Genomic DNA, 10,325 nt, shown 5'->3' on the forward strand with positions numbered 1-10,325 from the left:
GTTTATTTTGTTTTTTTAATATACACCTCTTAGATTTTCTTTTATTTCTAAATTTTTAATATTATATTAACTTTTTATTTATAATAATTTATATATTAAAATTTAAATTAATTATGATATAATGAATAATTTGCTTAAATTTTATTTATTTAACATATTTCTGATAAAATTAATTAAAAAGAGTTATTTCACTAATAATATTAGTGTTCTTATTTTTTAAAATCCATGTTGAAAATATTAAAAAAAAAAAAGAAGCAATAGTTCACATTAAATCAAATTTTATTTAATTAAATAAGAAAAGGGAGATAAAAATACTAAATCTTTAAATGAATCTCAAAAATCCCCTTCTCTCTCCTCTTTCTTCTTCCCAGTCGATACCCCTCTTTCTTCTTCCCAATCGATACCCCTCTTTCTTTTCCTCTCTCGCATTTCAGTCGGCCAGACCAGATGAGCCATCTCCGGCCACCACCCAATGACACGCACCCCACCACGAGCTTCCTTGGCCCCCGAAACCCCCAACCCATGAAGCTCGCCTCCCCACTCGCTGGCCTCCGTCGCGATTGGCTCCCCGAAGTTCCGTCGCCGCTGTGAGTTTGGAGGATTGTTCTGGCCTCCACCGTGGACGATGAAGGCTCCTGCTGGCGACGACGATGGGGAAGGCGACAGCGAAGGCTCCTGAGCTGGTGAAGTTCTCAGGCGTGGGTGGTGCTGCCACTCTCTTCAAGGTAAATTTGTATTAATTGACACTTATGTTAATACCATCTCCTATTAATATTAAGCTTCATATGATTTGGGCATTTGTCTTTTTGTTTTCAAGGTTTATATGAATAGAAATAATTACGCATATAATTATTGTATGTGCACGTCAATGAAAACTATTAGAAAAGTCATAAATTAGTTGTATGTGCACGCAATGAAAGCCACCACTATTGACCTGAGAATAGTATTTTTTTTTTCTGAAGAAGAGTGTTGATTGAATTGAATGGTCAGTATTGCTTGAATCAATTGATATGATATAACTTCAGAATTTTATGTGAAGCAGTGACTTGTGAATAGAAAAAAAAAACTTTCCCATTTATCATATAATGTTTTGCAGACGATTATTGATGGAGTCTCTTCTTCTTCTTCTCTTGGTGGTCATAACATCGCTCCATGAAAGTAGCTACGCAGAGAATACGAGACCTGTTGTGTGTTCTTCTTCATCATGTGGTAGTATCTCTAATATAAAATCTCATTTCCGACTCACCACTGATCCATTGAGCTGTGGAGACTTAAGGTACAATCTTTCTCGTGAGAACAACATTACAGTCTTAAACTTGCCTATTCAACATGGATACACAAATAAATTTAATTATCAAAGATACTACGTACTGGCAATCAACTATAACAACTATATGATTCGAATTGTTGATCCCAATTTTCACAAACTTCATCAAAACTACTCATCCTTCTTCACCAACAATACTTTGTCCTCTGGAGATTTCAGATTATATGATAGTTATGAAGCACGATTTGCTTTGGACACAGGAACATATAGTATTTTTCATGAAAAGTACCGAAAAGTTACGAAAACTCTAGTGTTGGTTAACTATGAAAGAGTAGTGAAGAATTCTTCTTACATTGATGCAACTCCTTGCATATTAAAGAGTAATAATAGCAGTTTTATTTGGTCTTATTATCTATTGGATATTGCTGAAATGAGTCCTTCTGAGTTGGAGGAGTCCTGTTGGGTACAACAAGTGAGTCTCGTAGATGAAACAAGCTTTCAAGGATCCAAACCTTCCTGTTATGCATCAACAAGCAGCTAGCTCTAGGGTTTCAACTTTCATGGATCCAAAGCTTTGACAAAACAGAAGAGATTCGACAAATTTGTCGCCTCAACGAAAAGTCCAACAAAGTTAGTTGTAGTTATTATTTTTCTACATGCATATTTAGAGAAACGTTCAGACCAAATGAAAGAAATCAAAAGTGTGGTAAGGATATTACCAGCAATAATTGAGAATAATGTTTTGAACATATATATTAACAATACTGATTTGTTGCAATTTTTTTTTATGATGCAGACTCGTCCGAAATATTTTTGAGCAATGTTATGTTTTTGCACAAAATGTAAGGGAAAATTATTGTTTAATCTAACATTTATAGTTCGAAATATATTTATAGTGTATGTGTTTTCCTAATCCTTTTATGGTTTTCTTTTTGTTTCTAAGCAGATTACTTATGCGATATAGGAAGGTACATATATATTGGTAAGATTACATTTCATTCAGATATAGTTTTCATAGTTTTCATATTTATTACTTATTGTTTCATATTTTATTTATTTTCCCAGCCGGATTCTTGGCAGCAATAAGAACACTACCTGGATTTTCATGGACTGCTGCATCACATTTTTTCCTTTGTTATTTCCTATAATCTTAACATTTGACCGTCTAATTAACAATTAAGTTGATTATAGAATTTTAAATAACATGACTTAGGGTAATAACATGATATGGAACATACATCTAACTTTTTTATTTTTTATAATGTTGATAATAATGTTTAGGTTAATATTTTGACTGGTCTTGAAGCATTGGATCGGTAGCTAATTACAAGAGGTATGTTGTATTTAATTTTTTTTAATTTTCAATATTTTACAACCTTGAATGATAATTGTATTACTTTAGTGGAGTTTGAATATGTTGGATATTCATCCGTAGTGAAGTAGGTTCTGAAAATTCTGTGTGCTGCGGTGATAATGGAAGATTGAGAACTTGCATGTCTTAGTGAAGTAGGTTCTGAGAATTTTTTGCGCTGTGGTGATATATGGATGAAAACCTGTGTGTTGTTTGATTTGATTGACATGTTGGTGTTGAATGTGACAGATGGCTAGGCTAGAAAATTAGGGGATATGTTGTCCGATTTTCTATAGATGGTGACATGTTGGCTTTTCTCTTTTTCTTCTATTTTCAGTGCAAGATGTGTATTTTACTATGTTTTAATTTTCATGTAATATGCTTTTTTTGTAACCTATTTGTTGACTGCGTTTTTAGCCAACGACGTGAGAACGTCAATTACGACAAGCCTTCAAGAGAAATAAAAACGACAACAGACGGTATAAACAAGAAAAGTAAATAACACAGGAGATTTTTATAGTGGTTCAGCCCCGATTGTCGATAATAGCCTAATCCACTTAGAATTGTGATTTATAAATCTATACTCAAGATCAGATGGATTGTGCCAACTGAGTTTCTTCAGTAGAGATTGTGAAAATACAAGAATTCTTTCTAATTTCAGCACTTTCTCTCTCTAGAATAGACAGACCCAATTTTCTCTCTCTAGAAAGAAGAAGCAGAAGGGGGCCCTCTCTCATCTCATAAGCTCTCTATTTATAGAGATGGGATCCTCAACTGATATCCCCTTATAATAGGGATATTTTATTATATTTATTACATTTATATTACAAATAAGCATTCAAAATTCAAAATGTAACAAACTCCCCATTTGTGGGAAGAATGAGAGATTCCCGTGCATATTGTTGAAGTTGTGTCTGACTTAGTCTCCTCTAGCTAGTTGGTCCACCTCCTACTCACTACCCATGCAAGTGCTGGTTGAACATGCATGGTAGTAGGATATGCATGGTGGTAGGATATGCTTTTGGTGGGTTGAACGTGCATGGTTCTCCTCGGACATGTACTCTCCTCTAGCATAACATGTTCCTCATTGAACCAATCTCCTTGGCTTCTCCTCGGACCAAGGTGGTCCGAGGCAACCTCCTTGGCACCTCACCTTGGACAACATTGAGGGAACCTCACCTTGGACAACATTGAGGGAACCTCACCTTGGACAACATTGAGGCAACCTCCTTTAGCATCTCCCAAACATGTCCGATCGAACATTGTATAGGCTCTCCTTATCAAAATCTAAGTCTCCATTCTCTTGCATGAGACTCCTCCTCCTTAGCTACTTACCTTGGACACGTTCGAGCCAACACTTAGAAAACCTTGGGAGGCTTACCTCCTACACACCTGATAACTCTACAAAATAGAGTTATTTTACCATATTTTATATGTTAATTGTTGCTTAGTTCTTGAGTTTTTAATTAACTTATTAAGTTTTTATGTAATTTTTAATTTATTAGTCTTAGTGTAGTTTTATAGATTTTTATATATGTTTTTATAGATATTTTATTATAATATGTTGTAATTTAATTATATGAAATTTGTATTGTTAAGTTAGAAGTTAAAAATGTAATTCTTTTGAACTTAAATGCTTTATTAAATTAAGTTATAATCAATATTTTCAAATAATTAATATGATTTATTTATAATTGAAAATATTTTATTGTTATTTAATTTATTTTTATCTTGTAGGAATTATATTGCATGCTTGAAAGAAAGGAGAGAAAAGAAAATAAAAGTGGCATTTATGAAGAGAAATTAAGCAAATTGGGCATTTTTCCCCCAGCTGCCTCCATTGTGGGCCTGCCCCTTTAAGTTCGGCCCAGCCCATTTCCTCCCTGCCACCTTTGGTCCGCCTGCCAGCCCACATGCTCCAGCCGAAGACCCCAGCCTGCTGCCTTCAACATCTCCTTCAGCAATTGCCAGCAGACCAAAGCCACGCCAGCTGTCACCCAAGCTTCTCCTCAGCCATCCACGCCTGCCATCCTTCAATCACCCAGCCTTCAATCAGCCCCCCAGCAGAGCTTCCACGTGACCAAGCAGCAAGGTCTCCACTTCACTCCATCATCAACTTCATTCCTTCGCCAGCCCAAGCAGCCAGCGCCCAGGCCCAGTCCGCCTGCCCCAAGGCCCAATCCAGGCCCAACCCGTGACTCCCAGCTCCTCCAGCCCCAGCCTTGCCCCAGCCAGTCCGTACGGCCCAGCAGGCCCCTAGGCGCCCCAGCCGCCTGTCACTGCTCCCCAAACACCCCTTGAGCCCATAAATTTACTCATTGTCCCCTTGTCTAAAATGCCACATTTTTACCCATTTTCTACACAATTTTTACCCCAAAATCATCATCACTCCTACAATTTACCCCTACTTACCATATTATTATTAATTTAATCAATTTACTTAATTTAAATTGATTATTTTAATAATCTCATTTTGGCTATAAATAAGGGTTTTGAAGACCATTTTTGGGGTGCTTAATGTTTTGGTTACCATCTTTTTCTCCCATTTTCTCTCTACCATTCTCTCTTCCATTTGGGTTTTTCAAGAGCATTTTGCAAGTATGTATGTCTTTTATTTTGTAATTTCTACTCTAGTTATGTGCTTCTAATCTTTTTCATAAGATTATTAAGATCATGATGAAGCACCTTGTAACTAGATAATATTTATGTTGTATGTTGATTTCCATTGTAATACAACAAAGTCTATGGATTTTTCTTCTTCATATACTTCTTTCATCTTAAATATCTTGTATTTTAGATTGTTAGAACATATTTACACTTTGTTCTTCATTAGTGCATAAACATAATATTCTTTGTGTAAGATGTGTCATTAAAGTGTACACATCCATGCTTAGAACAAAAATATTATGTTTTGCCTTATAAATAATGTTCATTGATTTATTTGTTATTTCATTAGTTTGATTTACACTAAATGCTTTGAAATTATAATTTTGAAAAGTGAAGAAAAATCCTATCTTTTTATAAGAAATTTGTGTTTGAAATTATAAATCTTTTTGAAAAAGGATAGTTTAAATTATTTTAACTATCACTAACACTTGGGAATCAATATACTAATAAATATTATTAAACTTACATTTTGTGGATTCTAGTATCTTAATAATCTTTTCTTTTAACACTTATTTTCAACTCATTATTGGTTTATTTTCATTATCTTAAATAGCTTTATTTTTCAATCTTTTATTTTATGTTCATAATATTAAAACTTATCAATATTTGGAACTAGGTTAGAATTTATTACTTTTGATTTAAAATAGTTTCATTTTCGATTTTAGACAACTCCTTTGGGTTCGACATCCTTGCTTACGATCACTATTCTATATGGACGATTCGTGCGCTTGCGATATATAAATTTTTAAACATACCCGTTTTGGGTCGATCAACACCCTTGGGGTCTCCTAGGACCACATCCTCCTTGGGGTCTCCTAGGACCACATCCTCCTTGGAGTCTCCTAGGACCACTCCCCTTAGCTCTCCTAGGAGGCACTCTCCTAGATGCATTCTCCTTAGCCTCCTAGGATGCATTCTCCAATTTTTGGGTATAACACTATTTTTTTGTTAAATTTTCATGTAGTATATTCCTGTTAATTGATGTTGTGCTTTGCTTAGATTATGTTGTGTGATTATATCATTATAGAAATTTATGATATTCTACAATTTTCTTGCATAGCACATGTTTGATGAAAGTCCCAAGTTTTATCCTATAATCTTAATATTAGGCTCCAAAATCTAAAGGTTTGAGACACCTTTGAGCATATTTGGGCCAAGCCGGATATTTTTGCGCCTAACAGTATCTACTTCCAGTCTTCCACTTATACAAAGCCTTGAGCTCTTCTTTTTTATCCATTGTTTCCTCATGCAAGCCCAAGGCCTTTCTTTGTCTCTTTTGTAAACACCAATTTTTTATTTAAATTGTTTTTAGCAAATTTATGATCATGAGTATCATCTAGAATGTGTTCAAGAGAGTCTATGAGTTTTAGTTAGCCTCTCGTGGTTTCTTAACTAACTTTGTTACAACAGCCATGTGATGGGTTGTTATTTCCGTTTTGGTTTCTTGAGCTTTATATAGTCTCTTCTGCACTAATGAGAACTAATTTTTTTCTATCTTTTCTTTGTTTTTCTCTTGTGCACTAATGAGCTTTATACGTACATATATATATATTAATTTAAAAATTAATTCTTTTGTAGAAAATATTATATATAAATATATAATTGACCTCAATGTATCAGGTCTTCTTCAATTTATGTTTCGTGCTAATTACAATATAGAACTAGAAGCAAGTTTTTTATTCATGCAAGTAAATTATCTTTTCTCCAATCTACATGATTTGGTGATCTTCAATATGTATGGGCTTTCAATTATTTAATTTCTTATGCAATATTTTTTTATTATGACTGGGAAAACTTTATCATGAAATAATTTATTATGTAGTATCAAAAGAAACTCGTTTCTTTAGTTTTGTTTTGTACTATTGGATCTAATTGTTTGGTTTCAAAAACAACATCATGATTGCTTTAACTGTCATGCCTGAAATGTATCATAACAAAAGGGTAATGTCATAAATAATGTCTTCTACTTATATGACTGAATAACTTCTTTTAACTTCTTTTTTTTATCACAATTTATTGTTTTTGGTTTGATTTTATTGAGCTTATGTTTAGTATATACAACCTTATATGCTCATTTTCAAGCATCTTAACAAATCTGAAAATGTATTCAAAGTTTCCAATGTTTGTGTTGCCAATGAGGCACATGTAAACTTTGTGCAATAAAGAATGACATCTTTACTGATGGAAATTGAATCTCTATTTTATTTGTCTTTCTTTTACTTTTGAAGATAAATTTACACAAGAGAGTGTTGTTGAATAACTAATAGGCTAGTAAATTTGTCATGATTCCATTTCATTGTGAAAATATTGTTGGATATCTCAATCTATCCTTTCTCTAAATTTGTGAATGACGGTAGAGGTTTGCCATGTCAAGCCCAACACTTTTATTTAATCTTGAACTTAAGACAAAATACGGTAATCTTTTAGGTATTGAGTGACTCTTATTTCTTTTATTGTTATTTGTTCTTACTTGCATCAATTTGCATTACTCTCATGAATATCAATTTGATGTATCATGTTGGCTTCTTTATTAAAATTTGTTGTGCTGCACTATTTGATGCACTTTTAGATTTTTTGTGCTTTTCTTGCTTAGTGGTGCCTCATAAATGTGTTAGATGAAGACCACATAATAAGCTGTAATGAAAAAGGAATTATGATTATCTTGAGTATTTTGCTTGTTATGCATTCTTTTGTTTACTTAGATATTAAGAAACAACTATTATTAGAATAATTGGGAATGGAAACCATAGATTTTTCTTCATATATATATAGTGCTCCATCATTTCTTTCTTTCTATTATAATTTTGGTATGAAGTATTATTCTTGGGATTCAAAAGGGTGAAATAAAAATATCACTTAATTACACTATGTTTTTTCATTTCTTTGATAAATAAATACTTTATCTTATATAAATATATATGTATGTTATTTACCTTTTTTTTTTATTCTGTATTTAATATGGCAGTATAGGGTCCAAAAAAATTTTGGGTGTTTTTTTAGTATTTTCTTTTCAAATTTATTTTAATACATTTTGGACACTCAAAGGGATATATTTTTTTAAATCAAAATGAAAATTGTAGCAATTGTGAATAAACTTATTTATGTACACTACAATAAAAATTTAGTTATAATTTTTCATGTTCGGTGTATTATAATGTGATTTTTCATGTTTCAGGGATGATTTTAGAAAAAAATTCATGGCAGCCAATCCTTACTTTGGAAAGGCAGTGAGGAGGGTGAGTACAAGGACAAGAAGAAGAAATATATGTTGTTTGACAATGAATTTAGTGTTTTATTATATTTGTAATTTTTATTAGAGTAAATGATTCTTGTTTGAATGGTTAATTATTTACTTTGTAAATCTAGTTATATATTTTTTAAGGTCAAGACGATTATAATTTTAATAAGTTTTGTTATTTTAATCTATAAATTTTTAGATTAATTTGTATATAAATGTTTCATTTAAATCATAATTTTTAATTTAAAATAACAATAAATAAATTTTTTAAAAATTAAAAATATAACTTTTAAGGTCACCCAAAGAGAGTCCTAAAAACCTTACTTAAAGGCACTCAGCAAGATCTTTTAGGACTCACGGACATTCTTTTAGGACTTGCATGCGAGTCCTAAAAACCTTACTTAAAGGCACTCAGCAAGATCTTTTAGGACTCGCGGACATTTTTTAGGACTCGCAGCGCGAGTCCTAACAACTTTACTTAAAGGCACTCAGCAAGATCTTTTAGGACTCGCGGACATTCTTTTAGGACTCGCAACATGAGTCCTAAAAACATCATTTTAGGACTCACAACGCGAGTCCTAAAAACCTTAGTTTTTAAGGCTCTCAAATAGAGGACTCGCGGGGCACGAGTCCTAAAAATCCTTTTTTGTAGTAGTGAACCTTTGGGGTATTTTCTTCGATTTAGAAGGGGATTGCCAACTGGTCTTGAGAAGAAGACCATTGGATAGTGAGCAGCCAACTTTTGAATATCAGAGAATGGCCTGAAGATGGAGACTTACAAAACGGTCTTCTGGGTCCAAGCCCATGGATTACCAACACCTTAATTGAATTGGGAAAATGCTCCAACAATTGCTAAGAAAATATGAGACTATCTGGATACTAATCGGGCTTCAAGATTGGAGGCCTTTAGACGTGGTTATCTGAAGATTAAGGTGGATATTCTTGTCTCTCACCAACTTCCTATAGGGTTTTTCTTGAACATTGCTAGAGGGAGGAAAGAGTGGATTCAATTCAAGTACAACAAATTGCCAATGGTGTGTTACAATTGTGGAAGGATAGCCCATGATTTCAAGAATTGTATGCAACCTTTTGTTTATCCTCCAATTGGTAAGGTTGTACCCATGTATGGGCCTTGGATAAAGGCAGAGGTGCCTATGCGAGATTGCTTCGACACAAAGCTCTTGGTCTACTGGAAACCGCATGAAAAATTGTCGGGAAATTCAAATGAAGTCTGACAGTCACTAGAAAATACAAACTCTGGTGAGGCAGATGGCAGGGATGATGCAGTGCCTGGATGCTGGATTGGAGGAACTCAAGGGAAGGGACAGAGCAACTAGGAAGCTGCAAAGACCACACTTGTACAATGCAAAACCATTTTTGGCAACCTAAAGAATAGCAATGCAAGGAGACACTTGATAAACACTGGCCCTCACCCTATCGCTCAGCAAGAAAAGGAAAATTCTTTGGATGATGGGGTGATCTGAAACTGTATAGCCAATGTGGGACCAACTATTAACCAAATGATGGAAATACCCCATGTAAACCTATGTAAGTCACGTACACCTCATGACTTCCCAGAGGTCAATAGGTTACCTTGGCCTAGTTATGTTCAAATGGAGTCTTTTGTGAAGAAATTAATGGGCCCAACCGAAATTGATAAGTATGAAGTCCGTGGTACTATTTTCCATGGGAAATCTATAAAAATACACTAAAAATTAAAAAAAAATCTGAAAAATACAGTGCATTACAAAAATATGAAATTTTTGGATAAAAACACATAATGGCAAAATTGTAAATACGGA

The 10,325-nt window shown here is 33.6% G+C and overlaps 1 long non-coding RNA gene across 2 annotated transcripts; it reads left to right on the forward strand.

The window, feature by feature from the left end:
• The first annotated feature begins 238 nt into the window (after window positions 1-238).
• On the forward strand, window positions 239-8,727 carry LOC133831098 (uncharacterized). Of its 2 annotated transcripts, XR_009892389.1 has the most exons (4): window positions 239-725; window positions 1,097-2,249; window positions 2,549-2,600; window positions 8,461-8,727. It is a non-coding gene; the product is annotated as an uncharacterized LOC133831098 (long non-coding RNA). The 2 variants fall into 2 exon arrangements; XR_009892390.1 differs by having other exon boundaries at window positions 240-725; window positions 1,097-2,600.
• Window positions 8,728-10,325: the final 1,598 nt, after the last annotated feature.

This window comes from Humulus lupulus, chromosome 4 (assembly GCF_963169125.1).
Source record: "Humulus lupulus chromosome 4, drHumLupu1.1, whole genome shotgun sequence".
NCBI lineage: Eukaryota > Viridiplantae > Streptophyta > Magnoliopsida > Rosales > Cannabaceae > Humulus > Humulus lupulus.